Raw genomic sequence first — 24,600 nt, forward strand, 5'->3', positions numbered from 1 at the left:
TTGTGCATGTGCCTTATTGTATTAAATATAGATTGAAGAATGAGCATGAGATATTCTTTCGGGAATTTGGCATAATTTTGTACATAAGAGAATCTATTTTGGTGTTGTCATATAGTTTAGGTATTAAAAATTATTTATTATTCTGCTGATCTCTTTTTTTTAAGTTTGACTTAAATGCAGTGCGAACAAAAAGGTCACCTCAAAATTAAGTTTCAAGTAAATTGTGTCGAAAAAGATGAACGTATAACATTAAATATACAATTTCAAACTCTTCACATAATTGGGTTTTTTTTTTTATTCATTTCTGCATAATTAAGTCTTTCAAAATTTAGCTGTAAATATCATTGTACAATCATTAAAAACAGAGCTGCACGAAACTGTTTCCACTGTTTGTCTATACCTATGTCTCTTAAAAAACATCATTTAGTTTCGTTTTTATTTTAGCTTTTTCAATGTTTATTTTTCGACGTAGAATAAGCGTATTTTACGAACAGACTAAAAGCATTTTATTTTGCGCGTTTTGCGTCTGCTTTTTATCTATACCCGTTTTACAAGATCTTGTGCAAGTAATGTTAATTTTCCATTGTTCTTGCCCTGAATTTAACTAATAATAAACTAAATGGGACTTAATAAACAATGTTACATAATTCAAAACTAAACTTTATAATGCAGTGAAAACTATTGTGTAGTATTTACAGTTATCCAGGTAATCATAGCTTGTCCATTGTGAACCAAGATGTGTCTCTTCCACAAATATATTTGGTAGTATACACTCAAGAAAATTTCACTACGCTCCAGCCATTGGGATGTAACTCTGCGAAGTTTGTCCATAACACCGTCTAAATGTGCAATTTGTAATGCTTGATCTCCATGATAGTTTTGTTTGAGAAGAATGTTTCCACTTAGAAGCAAAATGCGTGAAGTGAGCATGTGCAGTACAAGTTTTGCAAGTGTGTGCATGCATAGATTGCACAAAACAATGGAAGCTCAAATTTACCGCGCATAAGAGATTGGTACCAAATCAGTCTAGTGACGTCACAGTAGGATCCGGTCAGGCCTATTGATCCACGAAAACATTAGAGCGTGTATTGTCGAAGTGTTCAGAGGATTTCGAACACTGCGTGCCAATGGAATTAAATGTGGATGAAGAGATACCAAGCGATGTTCCTTGCAGCAAAGTATATAGTATATACCTTTATTCCTGCTAGTATAGTGCGATCTTACAATTTGACTTGCCATTCGTGAGCTTTTCTGTCAAAACATATGTTGACCCCTACTGACATTATGCATACATTTTAAGAAAGACTTTTTCTTTTAGACAAACAGCACTTTGACTCAGACAGATGGTTGTGTTGGTTGTGCGTACCTACTGAAAGAGAAAAGGAAAAGATGGAACAAATATGTAGCTCTGAAAGCAAAATACGATGAATTAGTGAAAGCCAAACGTTCTAAAGGTATCGTGTTTGGCACATAAGTACTGCACACGTTTCGTGTTTTCACTACAGGGGAAACCCGTATAATATTTCCGGCATTTATCAGCCGTGGTGCCGGTTATTATAGCTGTATTGCTAAACTCACGCAATAGAATTAAAAGAAGACATTTTATGTTAAATGATAATTTTATGAAACTTTTTTAAATTAACTTGTTCGATTTGTTTATTATTATGTAGGTGTTCAGTGCAATATACTGAATGACGAAGAGGTCATTCAGCGCAGAGCTGAATCTGAAATGACGGCAGGCAACGACGTAAATGAAGAGTCTGAAGACAGTGAAGTTGAAATGGACACGGTTGCGGACGACGATTTTAAAATAGAAGCCGAGGCTGAATCGGGAAGATCGGAATTTGATGAATTAGAAGATGAATGCAGAAGGTAAAATATTTGACTTGTTTGTAAATGGTATCTAATTGTGAATCATTCTATGTCTTGATGGCACCCGTATGACTCTATCTTCGTTTAGGAATCCTAGAGAAAACATACAGAAGAAAAAAAAATACATTGTTTTCCAATCCCAGTTGATGTTACTGTTTAAATTTTGCCATGTTTGCAAGGCAGATAACCCGCTCGTAAAAATGGTAACAGATGGTACACTAGTTGTTGTCAAAACAACCTGTGGAAACCCCGCGTGCGATAAAAGGAATAACATCTGGAAAAGTCAGCCACTTTTGCCAAACACAAAAGTAAATGCAGGAGACTTCCTTTTAAGTTTTGCCATACTTGTTTCTGAAGGATCTTCCACCAAAGTGATCAACATGTTTTGACACATGGGGCTTGCTATAATATCTAATGAGTCTTTCTATAGACACCAAGTGGTATGTTCTTTTGCATTAAAAATACTTGGACCGTTCTTTGTTCGAAGAATTTGATAGTATTTCTTATTCTTACTTAAGAAAATGGTGCTTCCGACAATCTTTCTTCACTGGAAAGACTATCAAAGAAAGATTCTTGATAGATTACAGGCTCTGGAATCAATTACCATTTCTGGTGACGCACGACATGACAGCATGGGTCATAGTGCAAAATATGGTGCTTATACAATATTTTGTTGTACTTCAGCTGAAATAATCGATTTTAGTTTGATCCAGGTATAAACAAATTTTAAAATTCAACCTCAAGCAATGTGACTATCATTCAAAGGTTATGCTGATTGTGTCTCTTCCTTAATTGTAGAGAAATGAGGTTGGAAGCAGCACAGGAATGGAATTCGAAGGTTTTCAGAGGTGTTTGAATTTTTTGTTGGATGATGGTCTGAACATTTCCACAATGGTGTCAGACAGGCATCAAACCATTGCTAAATACATGAGAGAGAAACAACCAAGAATTACCCACTATTTTGACCTATGGCACTTGAAAAAAAGTAAGTTGTTGTTAAATGAATGCAAATCAAGTTTCTATCAGTATCCAATACACATATAGCATATCGACAGAATCAACCCAAAGTATTAAACAGTTTTCACATACTTTTATTACAAGAGTTACACAAGGTATTGAACAAACTTGCAAAAGAGGCAGATTGTGAAGAACTGGCCAAATGGGTAAAGCCGTGCATTAATCATTTTTATTGGAGTGCTACATCAACACATTCAGGAAATGGTATGGTTATACTTGCAAAATTCAAGTCATTCCTGAGTCATGTCATTGACAAGCATGATGGATTAGATGAACCATTGTATGATAAATGTGCTCATGGTGAAATCACTCCAAGAAAGTGGATTCTTCCTGGTATGTGTTGGTTGATTTCATTGTTTACAGCTTCATCTAAATTGACCTGTCCATTTTGTTCCAAAAAACCCCTGCACTATTACTTTAGAGAAAGCTTATGTTTTACATTCACTTAGATTCTCCAGCTTACATAAAGCTAAGAGATGCAATGCTTAACCAGTCCTTTGTAAAGGGCATTAAGCAAGCTTCTCCTTGGGAGCAAACTAGTTGTTTGGAAGGATTCCACTCAACCATAAACCAGTTCTCACCAAAGATGAATGCATATTCATTTTCTGTTATATATTGCAGGTAGGTTATTATGTCAAAACAACAAATGTTGATTGTCAGTGGTTTGCTAATTTTCTAAGACACATCTACCTCATATTAGGCACATCCTAGCTGCTATTCACTTTAATGCAAATTTGTCCCGCAAAACAAAATTAAATAAAGATGGCACACCAATGATCAAGATATCATATCCAAAGTTCAAAGGGGGTGAAGCCACAGTTCGAGATATAAAAAAAAACAAAACTTTGGTAAGTAATGTTATAGTGGCATGAATGTCAAATGTTCAAATTTTTCTAGCAAGAGTGAATTTTTTCTTGCAATGATTTCAATAAATATGACATTATAATGTTAGATTATGTTGATGAGATCTACCAGACATATGTGAGAGCATCTCAAAATGGCAGTCTTAAGATAGCTTATGAACAGCTGAATAAGATGGCACCTGCTCCCATGAACACCATGCTTGAAAAAGAGAGAAGAGAAATAGCTGGGATGAAGAGAAATGCCAGAAAAACCATTGTTGTTGAAGATATGCCTCCAACAACACCAGGTGCATAATAATAATCTAAAATTAAGTTAATCTTATCCTTCTTTTTTCTTCAATGTGTATGTAACACCAAACTCTTTCGTCATTTGGATTAATATCTTCTTGATTGACTTATCGTATAATGAAATTTTAGTTTCAGTAGTCCTTACTCAAGAAAAGGCGGCAAAGGGTGGCAAATCATCTGCCAACAGAGCAAAACCAAGGTGTTCTGTCTGCAGAAATTTAATGGCAGGACATAGCAAAATAAAGGACTGTCCCAAAAACAAGAGAGTCAGATTAGATGCAACAGAGTGACAACAGAGTTAGAACAAACGAGATTATAACAAGATCAAACAATCATATTACATAATCAAACAATCATATTACATATAAATATAGTTTTTGTTATAATTTGAAGTTAATCCCACAAACCCTAAATACAACAGTTGAACATTTTCAAGAGATTTCCTCTTCCACAAATCCTACAAAATCGTCATTGTCAGCTGGTTGGAACTTATGGAATGCCATAGCTGTCTTATATGATCAGTCTTCATTATATGATGATGAAACTTCATTATATGATGATGAAACTTCATTATATGATGATGAAACTTCATTATATGATGATGAAACTTCATTATATGGTGATGAAACTTCATTATATGGTGATGAAACTTCATTATATGGTGATGAAACTTCATTATATGATGATGAAACTTCATTATATGGTAATGAAACTTCATTATATGGTGATCAAACTTCATTATATGATGATCAAACTTCATTATATGGTGATCAAACTTCATTATATGATGATGAAACTTCATTATATGATGATCAAACTTCATTATATGATGATGAAACTTCATTATATGATGATGAAACTTCATTATATGATGATGAAACTTCATTATATGATGATGAAACTTCATTATATGGTGATGAAACTTCATTATATGGTGATGAAACTTCATTATATGGTGATGAAACTTCATTATATGATGATGAAATTTCATTATATGGTAATGAAACTTCATTATATGGTGATCAAACTTCATTATATGATGATCAAACTTCATTATATGATGATCAAACTTCATTATATGGTGATCAAACTTCATTATATGATGATGAAACTTCATTATATGATGATGAAACTTCATTATATGATGATGAAACTTCATTATATGATGATGAAACTTCATTATATGGTGATGAAACTTCATTATATGGTGATGAAACTTCATTATATGGTGATCAAACTTTATTATATGATGATGAAACTTCATTATATGGTAATGAAACTTCATTATATGGTGATCAAACTTCATTATATGATGATCAAACTTCATTATATGATGATCAAACTTCATTATATGGTGGTCAAACTTCATTATATGGTGATGAAACTTCATTATATGATGATCAAACTTCATTATATGGTGATGAAACTTCATTATATGGTGATCAAACTTTATTATATGATGATGAAACTTCATTATATGGTAATGAAACTTCATTATATGGTGATCAAACTTCATTATATGATGATGAAACTTAAAACTTGTAATCTTAGCCGGATAAACCTTTAACCTTCGCAAACTTCCTTTCGTAATTCTTATTTGTGTTACAACAAACTTCCGTTCTTTCGATTTTATCATTCAATGATTAACAGCAATTCGCACTTGTTTGCATTATTTGCGCTGTTCGTTAGTTCGTGGGCCGTGTTTAAGACTTAAGACCACTGTTGAAAAATGGACAAAATTTTAGATGACGCAGGGCTTTCTGCATTGCGTGAAAGATTTCAGGAAGAAAGAATTGATCCTGAAATCGTGATTTCAATGTCTGATGAGGAATTATCTCGTCTTGGCGTATCTACGATGGGTGATCGTATTCGTTTGCGTTCTACGTGCCAAGGAAAAGAGGGTTTTGAAGTCGAAAACACCTCCCCGTCTATCTCCACTGTCTCAGCAGCAACCGTTGCGTCGGAACGTGCCAGATTGTTCAATCCTCGACAAAGAGGGTCGAACAGAAAGAGAAAAGCTCCCCAACGTTCTGGTCGCACGTGGACGGCTCAGTTCATTTGTTTGGCTAATCGCTTGCAAACCGTCATTCCAAGGGCAAGTGAGAAACAAACTTTGAATGATGCTGGTTTGGGTTTGAAAAAAATAAAGTTTTCTGCTGAGGATGACGAAACGCAAATTGCCGAGAAAATCATGTCTAAAGATATTGTTAATGATGAGACTCTTGGTTTCCCACAACTGAAAGAAGGTGGCGGCTTTGAGTTGTTACAATGTCAGTCGAGTAGCAGACAATTGACAATGATCAAATGCCATTGGTCAGCAAAAGATCTGAAGGCTAATCTTGAGGCTCAGTCTAAGATTTACATCAGACCAATTCGAAAAAATTTGTCAACTGAGTCAAAGAAGCCGGGAAGTGTAAATCACATAACGCTGGCTTGTGAAATGTGCCAAAAAGAATTTCCTATGCACGAGTTGAGAAATCACTTGTATACATGTACATCAGGCTTGTTTGACTCTGACTCTGGTGAGGGAATTGTTTCAGCAACAGAATCAGGGTGTGAAGAGCGAAGTGCTGCTGTTACTATTGAAGCAGAAGGCACAAGTGCAATAAATGCAAATGTCCATGTAGAAGGGAATGTAGGGGGAAGTAACACCGCACCAGAAGTTATAAATCTTGAAAACATTTGTGAAAACGTTAATACTGTAGAAGAAATAATGCCAAATATGGAAGGAAAAGCTGGGATTGACTCAGTCATTGATGTAATTGTTGATTATTGCCATACATCTAATACCTTTACCACAAAAGAAGTTGTTCGGTTACTGCAGACCAGGTTGATACGAGGTCGGAGTCTGGAAGTTGAAAGTGAAGATGTCTGCCCAGAAGGAGCTACAAACTACATTCTGGTTGATCGGCACAATCTTTTGGAAACAGGCATAGAGGAAATTTCGGGACTGGAGGATCCTCTTCTTAACTTAGATGTTCAGTTTTATGGAGAGGTAAATCAGTGATCTCCAATAATGTTTAAGGTTTTTGTAATATTTCCAACTTTGTCATATTTTGTAACAATTATGCATTTTAGCAAGCTGAAGATTATGATGGACCACGTAAAGAATTTTTTCTTTTAATTTTACTGGAAATAAAAGAAAAATATTTCGAGGATGGCATTCGAGAACTTCTGGCTGATGAATACACTACCATTGGGACAATTATGGGTAGGTATATTGATGAAATTGGTACTTTTGTTCATTATTTTTACGTTAAAATGATTTCAATGTTTCACTTTTAAGGACTGAGTATATTGCAAAATGGAAAGCTTCCTCAGTTTTTGTCAGATTTCATAATGCATGAGACATTCATACAAGAGCAAAAGTCCGAGTGCATCAAAAATTTAATTTGGGGTCTTAAAAAAGTTGGTATATACCAGGTATGTTGTCTTAAAATCAAGTTTAACTTTCAATTTAATGTGATGTTCTTTTTTAACTATCAATTTTTTAATAATTGCAGATTTGTTGTAAAATACCAACTGTACAAGAAATTTTCAAGCCGAACCCATTTAGCAAGTTAACATTAAAGAAGATAAATGCACTTCTTGTTCCTGATCTTAGCCCTGTTGGCTCAAACTGAAGGAAATATGAAACTGAAGTTTATACATTGTTTAGCAAGTACATGAAAGAAATTGCTGGTAATTTATGTACCAAATTTCAATTTCCATATTGGTTATGCACTTGTATGTTGCTATATGTATATATATATACTTGTCAGATCTTTTTGTAGCTGGTCGAAGAGGAGACATCAAATTAGAGTGGATTTTGAGATTTGGGACCGCCACAGATGAAGAGCCATTGCTGGGATTTAAACTTGCCCCAAAAATAAGATTCACTGAGATGACAAACTCTTTTCTCCCAACAACCAACACTTGCATAAATGTAATTACAATTCCCTATGCTTCAAACAACACTCAGCAATTACCAGCTGCTGAGGTTCTGTTTGCATTATATGATGAGGCATTTTCTTCTGCTCACTTTGGACATATTTAATTTCATATCATCATCATCATCATCATCATGCAGTCAGTCGTAAGCGACGAGGACTGTTCTATGGTTGGATTGAAGCTCTCCAGGCCGGTCTGTTCTCAGCCAGTTGCTTCCAGGTTGTCACGTTGATGTCTCTTCTCTTTAGGTTTCGTTTCATGACATCTTTGAGTCTGAGTCGAGGTCGGCCTTGGTTTCGTTTCCCTTCTGCTAGTTGGCTGTACAATAGCTGGCGTGGTAAACGAGATCTCTCCATACGATGGACATGACCAATCCATCTTAAATTCTTTTGAATCAGCATGTCAGCCATGTGTGGCAGGTCAGTCAGACGGAGAATCTTAGCATTTGCGATCTTGTCCCGCCATGATATCTTCAGAATGTCCCGCAGTTGTCTCATCATATACGCACTCAGTTTCTTCACTTGAAGCCTGTAGATTGTCCATGTCTCTGCTCCATAAAGGAGTGTTGTCAGCACCACCGCCTGATAGACCTTGGCTTTAACTCTGGTCGAGACATGCTTATTTTGCCACAGCCGATCGTTTAGTTGACTGAACGCTGCACTCGCCCTTCCCATTCTGTTCCTCAGCTCCTTTTCAATCTTAGCATTGCTGGAGATTGTACTACCCAGGTAGTTGAAGTCTGTGGTCTGGACAAGAGGTTGTCCGTCTATGGTGATTGCACAGGGTTTTGGGGGAGGGAGTAGAAGCTTTACTGGCTGGTAGAGGCACTCAGTCTTTTTGATGTTTATCTTGAGGCTAAACATAGCGGCAGCTTGTGCAAATTTGTCCACCAATGCCTGCATCTCTGCTGCACTGTGAGCAACCAGAGCACAGTCGTCTGCAAAAGCATATCTCTGACAAGCTGGCGTGTTGTGCGTGTCTTTGCTTTGAAGTGTGAGGCGTTGAATAGGTTCCCATCATGTCTAGTCTGGATGTAGATACCTTCCCTTGTGTCCTCGAAGGCAACCTCCAGCATGGCAGCCAGGTAGAATGAGAACAGTGTCGGAGCCAGCACACACCCTTGCTTTACACCTGTTGAGACAGCGAATCCCTCAGAGCAGTCGCTCCCACGAGTGACTTTAGCTTGCATTCCTTCGTGAAACGCTTTCACGAGATTGATAATCTTATCAGTACAGCCAAACTTTTTCAGTACTGCCCACAAGCCGCCTCTAGGGACAGTGTCAAAGGCCTTAGTAAAGTCTATGAAAACTGCATAGAGGGGCATATTCTGTTCAGTGCATTTCTCCTGAACCTGTCGTAGGCTGAATATCATATCCATGGTACTCCGCCCACTCCGAAATCCACTAATTTCATATCATATTTGCATCAATATCAAATAATAAAAACATGCACATGTTTTACTGTTGATAACCATAATATCTGTTAATTATTTGACAATTTTGAATGTATTGGTCAATTTTATAGTTAGCTGGTTCTGGTGGCACTTGGTTTAGCTCATTTATGCATGCTTCACTTAAATTGAGAGCAGGTGGGGGGAAAATAGGCCTGCTTTCTTGCTCATCATCATTTGTAATGGCAATGTCACCATCCACTCCATATTCATTTAAATTTGGAATGGGAATATTTATTCCAATTGGATTTTGCTGCTGACCAGCAATCCACAGCCCTAATGGACTAGTCTTGGTTGATCACATTTGATGATTCGCCCATGCTCTGCCAGATGTGAAGTTTCTCATTAATATCATTCATATAAGTATAGTGCAATGCAGCTATGTGATTTTCATTAAGGGGATCAAGTAGGTCTTCATCTTCCAAGAAATAGAACATATGGTAAAAGAAACTCAGCACACCTTGAAAAACATCCCTCTAAAGCCTCTCGATCCTTTGATTATGAGTACTCTTTCCTGTGATTATACTACCACGATTGCTTCCTCTTTTTTCAATCATGTAATCAGCAATTCTCACATTTTCCATACCCTTATCTGTTCGAACCCGGCTTGGCAGACCAAATTCACCCACAGCATTTAGAAAACACCCAAGGACTGTATCTGCTCAATTGTTATTGGTACAGTCAAGCATCACTGGTAATCTACTGAAACCATCAATTGAACCAACAATAACAAAATGCCATCTTACAAGTTTATGATTCGTATCAACGTGCCATAAGTGGTTTGGTCCTTTCACACTATAAACTCGACGATGCAACCTCCTTTTCTTCCTATCATTTACACCATAACTATCAACGCGATGTATGGCGTCACGCAATCGTCCTCGCTGCACCTTGATGCCTTTGCCAACCAGAAATTGTTTTATCATTGTTTCTGGCTAATGATTTCCATCATCTACTTCATACTTGCTAAGTCCATATTCACGCATACGTCGATAAATTGTAGACTCTGAGACTGATAGCAATGTAGCTATTTCACTAATAAGAAATCCTTCGTCAATGTAGCTTTCTAATAATGCTTTTAGTATTTCATATTTAGCGCTTTCTGCATCTTGTTTCAACTTAGCTGGCTTTGCTGTACCATATTTAGTGCATTCAATTCGCAGAGTCATTATTTCACTTGATAAATACATACCCAACTGATGAAAATCGTATGGAGAGAGCATACAAACAATATCGGGAGTGATTTTTTCTTCCTTGAATCTCGCATATAATGAGACAAGTCCTAAAGTTTCCAAAATATTCTTCATCTGCAAAGCTGGCGTGGAGGTGGAGGCCATCGTGACGTTAACGTAAAATATTTTTATGTTTTCGTAAGATCGCATAAACAACATAAAGTTTATAAAAATTTCCGTACGAACAAACTACGGGCTCAATTAAATGACTTCATCATCATATAATGAAGTTTCATCATCATATAATGAAGTTTCATCACCATATAATGAAGTTTGATCATCATATAATGAAGTTTCATCACCATATAATGAAGTTTGATCATCATATAATGAAGTTTCATCACCATATAATGAAGTTTGATCATCATATAATGAAGTTTGATCACCATATAATGAAGTTTCATCATATAATGAAGTTTCATCATCATATAATGAAGTTTCATCATCATATAATGAAGTTTCATCATCATATAATGAAGTTTCATCATCATATATTGAAAACTGATCATATAAGACAGCTATGGCATTCCATAGGAACTGCCGTCTTATTTTGTCATATGCACATGCCAGTAAGGGATACCTTTTATTTCCCATATGTCCAAAAACTAACCACATAAAACTTCTATAAGACGTACTTCGAAAATATTATTATATGTTTGTAAATGATGATCGTCCAGGTTAATAAAGTCCTGAGAAGGACTGTTTTTGTTGTTGTTGACAAAAACAGTCCTTCTCAGGACTTTATTAACCTGGACGATCATTATTTACAAACATATAACGATACTCCCGGGTTCAAACCATTTACTTTAATATAATATTATATTTGCGGAAACAGACGTGTTCAACTATCTATGTCACAAGTATCAATATGGCGTCGTAAAAAATTCGCAAATAGTACCCGACTTTGGAGGCAAAATTAAGCTACTTATATTTATCTGTTTAAGTCCAGCGACATGTCATAGTTCTTCAAATAATCCAAATTTTCAATTAAGCTCATAAAAAAGGGGAGCTAAAATTCGTGATATAACCACTTTAACAAATGTTTATAATCAGCAGCAAGATTGTGGACTAGAAAGGTTTTTTAGTTAATAATTGTATATGTTCAGCAACCAGATGATGTACAGATGTTTCAGTTAACATATGTTTATAATCAGTAACCAGATTGTGCACTAGGAAGGTTTTTTTGTTAATAATTGTTTATAATCAGCAAGCAGATGGTGGACTAAGAACGTTTTTCAAATAATAATTGTTTATATTCAGCAGCCAGATGATGGACAGAAAGGGTTATTCAGTTAACATATGTTTATATTCAGATAAGCAGTAGCCAGATGGTGGACTAGGAATGTATTTCAGTTAGCAAATGTTTATATTCAGCAGTCAGACGGGGGAATAGGAAGGTTTTTCATATAGAAATTGTTTATATTCAGCAATCTGATGGTCAACAAAGAAGGTTATCCATTTAACAAAAGTTTATATTCAGCAGCTAGATGGTGGGCTAGGGAGGTTTTTCGATAAATAATTGTTTAGAATCAGCAGCCAGATGATGGGCAGAAAGGGTTTTTTAGTTGATAATTCTTTATAATCAGTAGCCAGATAATGGACTAGGAATAACCACCACAAGCAGACAATTTCAAATAATACAAAATAAAACAAATTCCGAAAAGGGACATCGCATTTTCTTGATATTCAAGATAGTACAAGAGTTTGTAACAAAAGATGATGTAATATTTCGTCTTTATTCCAAAGACATCATCAGACTTATAGTTTACAATGCAGGCTGCGAAACTTTTATATAATATTTACAAGCAGAAATGACAGTTATGTAATTAGAGAACTATAAGACTAAACAATCGGGCAGTATACTTATACATTAAAATAGAGATAATTTTACAAGCTTTGACAGCACTATTAAGTTGTGGCATATTGCGTTTTATCAAAAGCGCTTCTAAGAGGAGAAGTTGATTAGGATTATTATTATTGCAGCGATATACGATTTTGGTGTTACTTGAAATCAAATTACAAGGATTAAGTGGCACGCGTGTGAGATCGGGGTCGGAATCAACGTCAAGAAGTAAGAAAAGGTGTGAGATGTAGTTGTTGTCTGGACAAATGAGTAAATGTTGTGAGAATAGCACTGGAATTATTGTAATAGTGGCATGTTGGGTTAGTCTTGTGTGTAGGTTTCGTTCAATTTTTCCTATGTATGTATCAGGGGCGGATCTAGGGGTAGGCACCATAGGCAAGTGCCTATGGTATGGTGAAATTACCAAAATATACTTCGACTTAGATTCGATACGAATTTATCGAATTATGAAACTATGAATAGCACTTTATCGCAGTCAAATCATCTGACTTTTGTTTAGAAATGTTGTGCAATTAAATGACGTAATTTTGATATGAATCGTAGTCCAGATGCGTATGATTATCTATAAAGCTCCGTGTCGTTAGGCAAAGCAGCCATTTTGCCTAAGTCAAGAAGGCGATCTAGCCATTTGATTGGTTGTTAGCAATTTGCCTAAACAAGATGAATTTGCCTAACTTGACATCGTGTATAGGTATTCTGATTGGGCAATTTTTGCAACCGTATGCTTTCATTGGTCAATTTTTTGCCTAACTTGAGCAATTCCAACCAATCATTGCTGTTGATAAGCATAGTTGAGCTAGGCAAATTAGGCAATTGAAAATTAACATACACTCGTATTGTTTCTGAACAGCCTCTGTGCTCAGTTTACGGTTTTGTGATATTTTATAATGTCTTCATTGTGTTGTGGTAATTTATACGAGACTGCTCAGTCTGCGTTGGCCAAAAACGATTTAAAATGCCTTAATGAGCTTTATTCTCGTTTATTGGTCGACGTTTGACCTATGTTTACTAACGAGCAGCTGTTAGATAGAATTTATGACCCCGACCATACTCTGTGTCGAAATTTTGGAGCTGAAATATATGTGCCAAAGCACGCTCATGACGGAAAGACTTGTACTGCAATGAGGTAAATATATTATAATTATATATATCGTATTGTAGTATTTATATATACGTGTAAAATGGTTAAATATCAATTTCGCTAGGCTATATCTTTGTCTACAGTCAGCAATTCATTCATACAATGCAATCAATCTACCAAACAAAATATTAATTTCTTTTCTTGAATATTTTTAAGATCTGAAGCTTCTGGCAATTGCCTCTACAGTTCAGCTTCCTAGTTCTGGTAGGTAACAATGCATTGGTCCCTACTTTGAATTTTAACATCGCTTGAGCTATTTATTCATGCTGCTTTTATGCTCAACACCCATGCTTTTTGTCTGTTATAAGTGAGCACAGTGATTACTTTGCCCAAAGCTTAAACAATCTTTTGCCTTTGTCAGTGTCTAAAGAATGTTTAGACACTGGATATACAACAGATGAACTGGTAAAACAGGAGGCTATTTTAAATTGTAATGACCAGAAATGGTCATCTTTTCTTTGTATTTTGGGCCTATCTTCTGTTTTAGGTAGAAAAATTCATACTTTTATCCTGATTCTGGTGAAAGTAGATATAAATTGTTATTTAATCGTATTGTTCAGCCCGGTTATTAAGCCAAAGAGGTTTGGATGCTATTAATATTTTGTTTTGTCATGAAGGATCTGTACAACCAGGTGAGACTTTTCAGTCTAATCATTTTGTGCCTCTCATTTTCCATGCCCACAGGTTGAAGCGAAAATTGTCTAATTCCTGTACACAGTCTAATTCTAGCAGCTCAACAACAGAGAAACGAAAATTTGTCAAAATTTTTCCAAATATTGCACCAAAACAGTTGACATTTCAAATTTTTACTTCAACTAATAGGCCTGCTGCCCAACCAACTTTTAAAAGGATGCCCAATGAGAGTTTTCTTCTGCTGCAGCTCTTGTTCAGACATTAAATAAAGCCAATAGTCTTTTGCTTCACACATCATCCCAGGAACTATTGCCTGGTATTCCAACTTCTGGTGATATGCAACCTGCTGTTTTAACCCATAATTTTGATGTTTCCTTGTATAGGGAGAAAGTTAAGGGTATGGATAATTCTGAAATATGTCATTTGATAAAAAATGTATATAAACCAGATAAAAAGTATCATTTTCCTAAATCTAATGGCAGATCATTTAGGCATGATTGGCTAGACCAGCATGAATGGCTTTGCTATTCACCTTCACAAAATGGTGCGTATTGTCTATCGTGTGTGTTGTTTGGCAATAGATTCCCAGGCAAGGCCAGTAAAGTAAAAAAGTTGTTTACTGAACCTCTTCAAGATTGGAAGAATGCTAAATGCTCTTTCACTCAACATGCTGGAAAAAGTAAAGGGAGGGAAGTCGGTTTGCATGCATCCACATCACCAATTTTGATGCTTTGCGTTCCCAAATATCAGGTACTCTGCAGCCTATCGAGATGATCATGGATGCTGGTATCAAGAAAGAAATAGAACAGAATAGGGAAATACTATCTCCAATTATTGATTCTGTCATTTTTTGTGGACGTCTAGGTTTACCTCTTCGTGGGCATCGTGATGATTCCAAGTATCACCCTACTGTTGGTTGTTATTCATCTGGAGGGGTTGGTAATTTCATTGAAACACTCAATTATGGAGTTAGGAGAGGGGATAAAGTTTTAGAAAATCATTTAAAGAATTGTGGTAAGAATAGAAGTTATATTTCTAAAACAAGTCAAAATAAAATCATTAAATGTTGTGGCCAGGTAATCAATCAGTAATCAGATTATTTCTGATATCAAAAAAAGTAAGTTTTTTTCTGTTATTGCTGATGAAGCATCTGATTCTTCACATAAAGAACAAATGTCTCTTGTTTTGCGCTTTGTTGATACCGATATGAATATCAGGGAAGAATTCATTTCATTTCTTTTTTGTAAGTGGGGACTAAGTGGTGCTCAACTTGCCAAGCTACTTTTAGAGGCTCTAAAGGAACTGACTTTATCAATAGATGATTGTAGGGGGCAAGGTTATGATGGGGCTGGTTCAGTTGCTGGTTGCACTAATGGTCTAGCAGCTCAAATTTTAAAGCTTAACCCAAAGGCTCTTTATACACACTGCTATAGTCATAGGTTAAACTTATCCATTTGCGATTCTTTGAGTATACGTGTTGTCAATGATATGTTGAAACATGTTAACAATGCCACTAATTTTATTAAAATTTCCCAAACTCGCAATATTCCCTTTGAAAACATATATGTAATTCAGAAACAAACTCGAAAAAGACTAGATTAACAGACGTTTGCAAAACTAGATGGGTAGAACGTATCGAAGGTTTAGATACATTCCAAGAGCTTTTGTACCTGTATACACCACCCTTAACGATATGTCTGAAAATCTAGATGGTGAGTTCAAACCGTCGCTTCAGTCTGATGCCTCATCTTTGTTTCAACTTATTGACAGGTTTGATTTCGTCGTTGCTTTAGTTATCACGAGAAATATTCTTGATTCAACTCTTCCAGTAACACAGTTATTACAGGGTAAGAGTATCGATATAATGGATGGTATTCATTTAATTTCAACTTTGAAAACTGAGGTGGTGAACATGAGGAATTCCTCTGATTTTTATCATGACACCTGGTATGACGCGCTTGAACTGGCAGCAAAAGTTGGCATTGAAGAATGGAAACCAAGAACAGTGCGCAAACAAACGACCAGGGAAAATATTCCCCACACAACCATTTCTGAGTATTATAAACGTGCAATTACTCTTCCTCTACTAGATCATTTGCAATCTTCTTTAGAATCACGATTCGACCTTGAGAGTGTGAATGTCTATAAAGGCCTTAGCATTGTACCGACGAAAATGATGTCCATGACAAGAGATGGGGTGGATTGGAAAGAGCCATTCAAAACTGTGGCTAACTTTTATTATGATGATTTGCCAAATCCTTTGGCCTTAGATGCTGAACTTAGGTTGTGGTACACTTATTGGGAGACCCACTGCGGCCTCCTTCCTGACAACATTGCCCAGACTTTAAAATCTGTTCATTTCGCCGGATTTGAAAACATTAAAATTTTACTACGTATTTTAGGAACGCTCCCCATTACCTCTTGTGAATGTGAACGATCTATTTCTTCCCTTAGGACACTTAAAAACTATCAGCGAAGTACCATGGTTGGGGAACGCTTAAATGGTTTGGCCTTGATGCAAATTCATCAGGAAATTGTACCAGATATTGGTGAGGTTATTAATACTTTTGCTGTTGGAAATACAAGGCTAAAATTTGCATGAATTTATTCATATCCTAGTTTTTTATTTTGTTGAAATGTCCATATGTTAACCATTTATTGTGCGTTGTACACAATAGTAACGTCAATAGAATTTGCATCACTAATAGCTCGCCCGATAAAGGTTTTTTCCTATATACATTCCAATCTTAAAACTGCTGAGTACGTGTATGGTACTCGGCCGTTGTCGACATAAATTTACTTTCACAAAATTGTTAAGCATAAATAGAATAATTTTTCCTTACACCAAATTTTAGTCTTCACAAAGACTCTTTATACAAAGCTCTATTTTGACTATTACATTACATTTACATTCTGCTCATTTGTTGGCAAATGAGAGTGCACATTTTAGGTGGGGGGTAAAGGGTTGGAATTGACTGGGATGGTGTAAGAAACTGAGCAATCTTACATCCATGAAATGTCCCACATAGTCACCCATTTCTAACCAAGCTCCTTTTGCTATTTGCTAAAGGTGTGAAAGGCGAGTTTCTGGCCTTCAAAACCAGAGTGCTCATTTTAGGTGGGGGGTAAAGGGTTGGAATTGACTGGGATGGTGTGAAAAATTAAGCAATATCACATCCATGAAATATCCCATATAGTCACCCATTTCTAACCAAACTCCTTTTTCAAAGGTGTGTAGGCGAACTTCTGGCGCCATAACCAGTCTGCTTAATTCGGCTCTCACAGGGCTGTCCATGCCAGATCACGATTTTTTGTTTTGCGTTAAAGTGTTCCTAGGCATGCTGATGAGCCCTGATATGGGCGAAACAGTCTTGTGTGCATTCAATATTCTGAATAGTGAAAATCAACGACCTTGTGATATGTAAGTATAAATATACAATGTTTTTATGTATTTATACGATTGAGATCTACAAGATTCTGCATAGCTGAATGATTAGACTGTTTGATTTAAACAATTTATCGAAAGCATAAATAGTGTAGTATGTTTTGCAAAGTATGACGTCATAGGTTTAGCACTGAATGACGTCATAATGTTTTGCCTATGGTATCCAAAATCCTAGATCCGCCCCTGGTATGTATGACCACAACCTGGACATTTAAATTCATGTAGAACATTGGCTTTAGAGAGTTCTGGAATTTTGTCCTTTTTGGGACAGAAAATTGATCTCTTTTTTATTTCATATATAACTATAGGTTTGATGGGACTTTTTAAACTACGAATTTTACAAAGATTGAAAACCAAACGTTCACCCTGTTTGCCTATATATGGTATTCTAATGAAAATTTTATTAAGGTCATTCTCAGTATTTTGTTTTGGGGGGGGGGTTATTTTTAGTTATGATTTTGGTTTTGAGTTTATGAATCAAGAATTTCCGAAATGTAAGAGGGAAACCATTCCATGACTTAAAAGACTTGAGTGTTTGAATTTGTTTTTTGAATAATGTTTGGTTAGAACAAATCTTAAATGCGCAAAAAAATAGGGAATTGATCCAAGTAGTTTTGCGGTTGAAAGGTTTGAAACTTGAAAAATGTGTATATTGGCCAGTATGAGTTGTTTTTTGGAATATATCAATATCATTATTGGTTATTTTGAGGTCTAGAAAGTGGACATGTGAGTCAGAAAAATCATCAAAAGTAAATTTAAGATTTTTATCAAAACTATTAAATTTGGTAAGAACATGAGGAATGTTGGAATGTCGCATAAGAAGAAGAGTATCAACAAAATGTCGGTAAAACTTAAGGACACCTGAGTTGATCAAATCAGCAACAATGTTGTTTTCAAACTCAATGAGAATTATATTAGCTAAGATGGGACCGAGAGAAGACCCCATGGAAACCCCATCAAGTTTTTCATAAAGAATACCATTGCAAGAAAATATAGTTTTGGTGTATGAATCAATAATAAGTTTTTCAGTGTTGATTTTCGGAGTGTGGTATTAATAATCACTCTTCAGGGGATTTAATAAATACTTAAATGCTTAAAATATATATACAAGATGACAAAAGTTAGCGTATTAATCAAGGTGTATAGTTACAAGTTAGATGACGGAAGTTAGCGTATTAATTTAAAAATTAAACGAAACTTACCTTAAGTTGAAGTTTGATTTAATTCTACAAGTCATCAGCGGGGAGTGGAAGAGTTGTACGAGCCCGATTTCAAAGCCAGCCGGAATCCATTGCAAGAGTGGAAGAGTTTGAGGTGGGGAAAATTCAATTTGGGAATGGGCGTACAACTCTTCCACTCCCCGCTGATGACTTGTAGAATTTAAATCAAACTTCAACTTAAGGTAAGTTTTGTTTAATTTTTAAATTCTACCACGTCATCAGCTATGGTCGTGTCAGAGTTGTACGAGATTTCACAGCAAGCAATGGAGTCAGGATGTAATGTGTCTATTAACAAAGTAGTTTGCCTGCAAAAAAGGTTAACCACAGAAAGAGATGGTGGCAAATTTTACATACATTGATTATATTTAAAATTTTAATTTTTCCACAAGTTTTCTTAATTGGTTTATTGTAAAATGTCTGAAAAGTGGTTGCATTCGACTAGCCAATCGATTCAACAATTTTCGTCATATCCCCTACTTGTGTTGCAGCAAATGAAGCGGATCCAGCTCGAGTGCTGTGACTGCCAAACTCTTTGGTGTAAATACCTGCAGCGTTTAATAGTGTTTTACACCAACGTGAGATAGTATTCCGGGAAATTGCTTGATGTGGTTTTATAAAGCTTATTAAAAGTTTTTTGTACATAGAACTGCGCAAATCGTTAGTTCGATCAATGTATTCCTTCAAGTGCAGTACAATGCAGAGTTCTGGTTCATGAGGGTAGGCTTCATATGTAATAGGAGGAATGTGATGACCAAGTCTAGTTGTTTTGATTTTTTCTTGGATCGAAAATACACATTTCGATTCAGATTGTTTCATGTCGGTTAAATTTAGCAGGTGGATAGTTTGCCCTCGTTTTCCACTTAGTATTAGAAGAAGGAACGTTAATCGGATAGTAATATTTTTTAATGTTAACTCATGTATAGGGGGTTATTTCTTTAAGTAATTAAACACAATATTAACATCCCAAATAGAATTGTAGCGAGGGAATGTAGGTCTTAATTCAAATATACCCTTCATGAATCTTTTCACTAAAGGATGTTGCCCAAATGGAATAGTGTGATGTTGGTCTGGCATATGGCAGATACTGCACTGTGTGCAAAATTTATAACATAGTAAGATAGCCCTGAATGAAAAAGAGTAGTTAAAAATTGAATAATTGTGGTAATAGAGGGATTAAAAAAATTCACGTTTTGTAGCAACACAAAATTGACTCTATTTAGTTATATAAGTTTGGTATTGGGATTTTGTTCCCTATCTCCAAGAAGCCATGATTATCTCTGCTGAACTTAGAGACACCTATTGACGTTAGTTGTTGCCTGACACAAGACATATTTTCAACTCTAGCTTTTTTACTAGTGGATGCACTTCTGTTGGTGCAACTGGTAGTTTGAGCAGGTTTTGTGACGGTGGACAAACATGAGAAGGTTGTAAAAGTATTGGTTTGATTGGAGTATACCAAGGTTGCGTTGGCCAATTTGGTATCACCAAAATGCCTTTGGCTTTTTCTTGTAGAATTTTTTGAACAGTTAGTAAGATGTAGCTGAAAGGAGGGAAACAATAAAACTTTAAGTTGTTCCAACGGATAGAGAACACATCAATATATTTTGCCTCAGTGTCTGGTCGATAAGAGCAGTATTGATTAAACTGTTTGTTTAGTCGTGAAGCGAACAAATCAATTTCAGGCTGGAAATTAAACTTTCTCATGGCAATCTTGATACATACGGGATTTAACCTCCATTCACCTTCACGGTACAATTTTCTCGACTCTTTATCCGCAATTACATTTTTTGACCCTGGTAAATGTGTGGCAGATATTTTGATTTTGTGCATTATGCAAAATTCCCAGATTTATAATGCTGTAGTATTTAATATGGCACTATGACTAGTGCCCATATTGTTTATGACAAACACTGTAGTACTATTGTCTACCATCATTTTAACATGTTTATTTTTTAGATTAGAAACAAACGATTTTAGCGCAAACAGTACGGCTTTCATTTCTAGAATACTGATGTGATATTCAGTTTAATGTTTGCACCAGTTTCCTCCAGTGTACTCTTTCCCTAGGGCGGCCCCCCAACCAGTCAGAGATGCATCTGAATAGAGGAGGACGTCAACTGGTATAGATAAACTTTGGCAGGTGCTAGAATTGCTTTAATAAGGGAGAGCAATTTTTCTTTTTTTCTATTGGTAAGTTGAATTGTCATGGTTCGCAAACTTATTAAAAAACCAAGAAAAATTATTTCTTGTACTGGAACAAATGCAGATGTCAATGAGTGAATGACAAAACCAAGCTTCTCTAATAAAATTAAGGTTTCTATTATTGTGTCAAGGCACTTTTCATAGGAACAGCCTACCAAGAGTAAATCAACGATGTATATAATGACAATGTGACCTTTTACACATAATGTGGCCAGAACTGGTTTAAGTAGCTTAGTAATCTCCTCGAGCAAGAGGAGAGGCCATTAGGAAATGCTGTATATTGGTAAAATTTTCCCTTGTAAAGGAATTTTAAGAACTTTTGAGATTCTGGATGGGCAGGTATGCTATAGTAGGCATCTTTTAAATCTAAAGAGGCCATCCAGCAATCTTTTGTGATAAGTTTAAGTACAGTGTGGATATTTTCCATCTTAAATTGATAGTTTTCGAACGATTCATTTAGTTTCTTTAAATTTAAAATCAGGCAGACACCACCATCCTTTTTAGGAGTGGTAAAGATAGGTGATACAAATTCAGTAGAATCAAATTTACTAGAAATAATTACTCCTTTATCTCTCAATGCCTGAATAGCTTCATCGATTTTGCTTCTTCCTTGTTTAGGAAGAGGGTTAGGAGACTGGTGCTGAACTGGTTTAAGACCTTCAAAAGAAATTTTTGCCTTTGAAACCATCTCAAGAATATCGGGGTCTGTAGTAAGATTTGCCCATTCATTGTGGCGTAGTTTAATTTGACCAGCTGAAATGAATTAACTTTTCTGGTCAAATAAGGTTTAAGTACATGCTCAACAAATTCGGAAAATTGTGTTACCTGATTTTTTAATAACTCTAGTTCTTGGTGAATGTTTTCCTTTTCTGGAAGTTTTGGGGTTTTCTGGGAGGGAACCATGCCCTCTCTTGTTGGTATAAAAAGGTTTGCTGTGATTGGGTTGATGAAAACTGTTTTGTAAAAATAGTTTGCGCCTGTTGGCCTGGATTGGGTATTAGATTCATTACTGTCTTACTGGAGCTTCAAATATCTTGAGCACATTTTGCTAGGTCTTCCCCAAACAAAAGAGGGCCCACTTTGTGAGTCCTTGCACAGAGCCGTTTAAAATCAGGATGCATCAAGCAGTGTTGGGATAAGAGCTCTATAATTTGGAATTGTCTTATTTTCCCCGCATTGTTAAAGGTTGTCAATGCTACTAGCAAGCCCTGATAAACCTTTGATGGTGGAATCTTGTAGATTCGCCATTTTGATATCCCCTTTTTTAGTAAATGGCTTCATTTTTTGCCATATTTCTTGATTTACTCTCGGCCGTCAACGCATAACGTATTTGGACAGAGTTAAGAAAGTTACCGGAATCGCCAACACTGCAGAAATCTTTGCCTGTGCTCGTAACCGTCAACGTTGGAGAGACATGGTAGCCCAAGCATGCATCATGCATGGCACCTCAACAGAACAGAACTCTCGGCACATACATTTGCTCGCAATTTTTAGGCCGAGTACTTATTAGGAATTTCTTTTAATTTGGTAGCGTCGAAATCTTCGCTAAGCTTGGCGTTTATGATTTTTGCCATTTTTCTGAAATGGGGGCCCCGGTTTGCTCCCTAGAAGATAGTGTTTGAGCAATTTCAGAAAGAAGATCATCGTTATCGACCGCGTTTTCAATTTCTGAATCAATTTCTGGTCCTCCGAATAAACTCAAAGTATCGTCTGATTGTTCATGCACAATCTCAGGGTTTCCCTCAGTACTTTCAGACTCAGGACTTTGCTGGTCAAATGAGCGGTCATTGCCGTCAGAATTGTGCCCAGACTTTGTGGCAATTTTTGCCCTCTTTGGGGCCGAGTGCTCATGCTGTTCGCCTTGTTCGGCTTCGTCTATTATCAATAATTCATTGTTTTCAATAGACGCACGTGGTCGCTTTTTGGCGGCATTATGCTCGTCAAATATACCTTTCACATATTTATTGGTTTCTGACATGTTAGCCTCCATAGCCGAAAACAATGAGTATAAACGTGAGTCACTGCTAATGGGAGCACTATCAGGCCGTTGCGGCGCGCTGATTTCATAAAATTCAGACACGGCGTGCTCGTCATCGGTTAATGATTCGGATGACATACTTTAAATGTTTCTATATAAATGGAACAAAAGTTATGAACAATAACGTTAGGAAAACGATAAACTTATCTGTAATTAGCGATTGTATCCTTTTTAGAAGATCCTGTGAGAAATTGTATTATGGATGGGAGGATTATAATGAATAAATATCCTTCCTAAATTTTTCCGTAGCTTCGCTTGCGACAAGACGTACAAATGTGCTTACTTAGTTCGGTCAAGTTTCGTAGTGTTTTGTGGTGGAAAGAGGCAGTGTGATTTCTATGTCTAGTCTTAAATTCGTTTTCTGTAAGTTCAATGTATGTCACAGTTATATTACAGTGTTATTGTCCTTGCATTTCACAGTAGCTTGGTAGATGACGGATGATTATAGGCAGTTTCTGTTAAGTGGGCAGTTTCGTTTTTGTTGGCAGTTGCATGTGTTTGTATGTGTCTTTTTGTTCGCAGTGTTGTCGTTAGTTTTGTCTGATGCTCTCAGTATATGTTTGTTATGATTGTTGATTATTTGTTCCATATTGTTCATGCAGCTGTAGCTGAGTTTGATGGTGTTACGGTTGAATATTTTCCTGAGTTTATGGTCTATGGGGAAGTGTTTGTCGATTAATAAAAGGAATTTGTGGCCAATGTTCATGTCATGTCAATGTTTTTGCTAAATCAAGGGTTGTACCAAAGTATATTTTGTCAGTCTGTTTTTTCGTTTGGTATTAGCATCTGAGTCGAATTTTAGTGTGTATTGGTACCCGTTTTCGTCGAGTGCTTTTTTGGTATGGTGCAGTTATTTTGTCAAATGATGCTTTGTTGGATGATAGCCCAGTCTGGGTCATCTTTCTTTTGTAGGTCTGCTGGTTTGCCTGTAGGAATTAATTCATTCTATTTTATGACATTTACAAGAAAGGATGATCGAAACTTAAGGCAAAATCCCATTTGCTGACTGCTTCCTTGCATGGGATACAAAATGCCATACAAAAATATAATACAAAATATATGCAGATAATACAAAGATATTTATCACAAATAACACATCACTTATTTAGCTAACCATTTAGCTGAACACTAGTATCTTGGTACTGATAAAGACAAGTGTTTTTAACCTGATATGAAGTGTTCGCTACACACACGAGCATTCGCAAACTTTTCTGGCGTAACACCTTCCTGCGAATTCGTCAAAGCCATTCCTTTTGCCTTTCAAGTTGAAGTTGCTTCTTGTTCACATTCACATTACTTTTGACAGCAGGTAAGCGAAAAAACCGTCTATTCGCAAAAGTGAACCATGATGACCGAAAGTTTTACTTCCTAATACTTATTTATAAATGGTGGCACCTTACTTGAC

General features: G+C 36.1%; 1 long non-coding RNA gene and 1 pseudogene across 1 annotated transcript; both read left to right on the plus strand.

Moving 5' to 3' along the window:
- The first annotated feature begins 914 nt into the window (after positions 1-914).
- LOC124456916 lies at positions 915-4,458 on the plus strand (annotated as a pseudogene).
- A 9,760-nt stretch (positions 4,459-14,218) lies between these two features.
- LOC124458029 lies at positions 14,219-15,101 on the plus strand. The gene is made up of 2 exons (XR_006952953.1): positions 14,219-14,289; positions 14,674-15,101. It is a non-coding gene; the product is annotated as an uncharacterized LOC124458029 (long non-coding RNA).
- Positions 15,102-24,600: the final 9,499 nt, after the last annotated feature.

This window comes from Xenia sp. Carnegie-2017, unplaced genomic scaffold, assembly GCF_021976095.1.
Source record: "Xenia sp. Carnegie-2017 unplaced genomic scaffold, XeniaSp_v1 HiC_scaffold_6, whole genome shotgun sequence".
In the NCBI taxonomy this organism is placed as follows: domain Eukaryota; kingdom Metazoa; phylum Cnidaria; class Anthozoa; order Malacalcyonacea; family Xeniidae; genus Xenia; species Xenia sp. Carnegie-2017.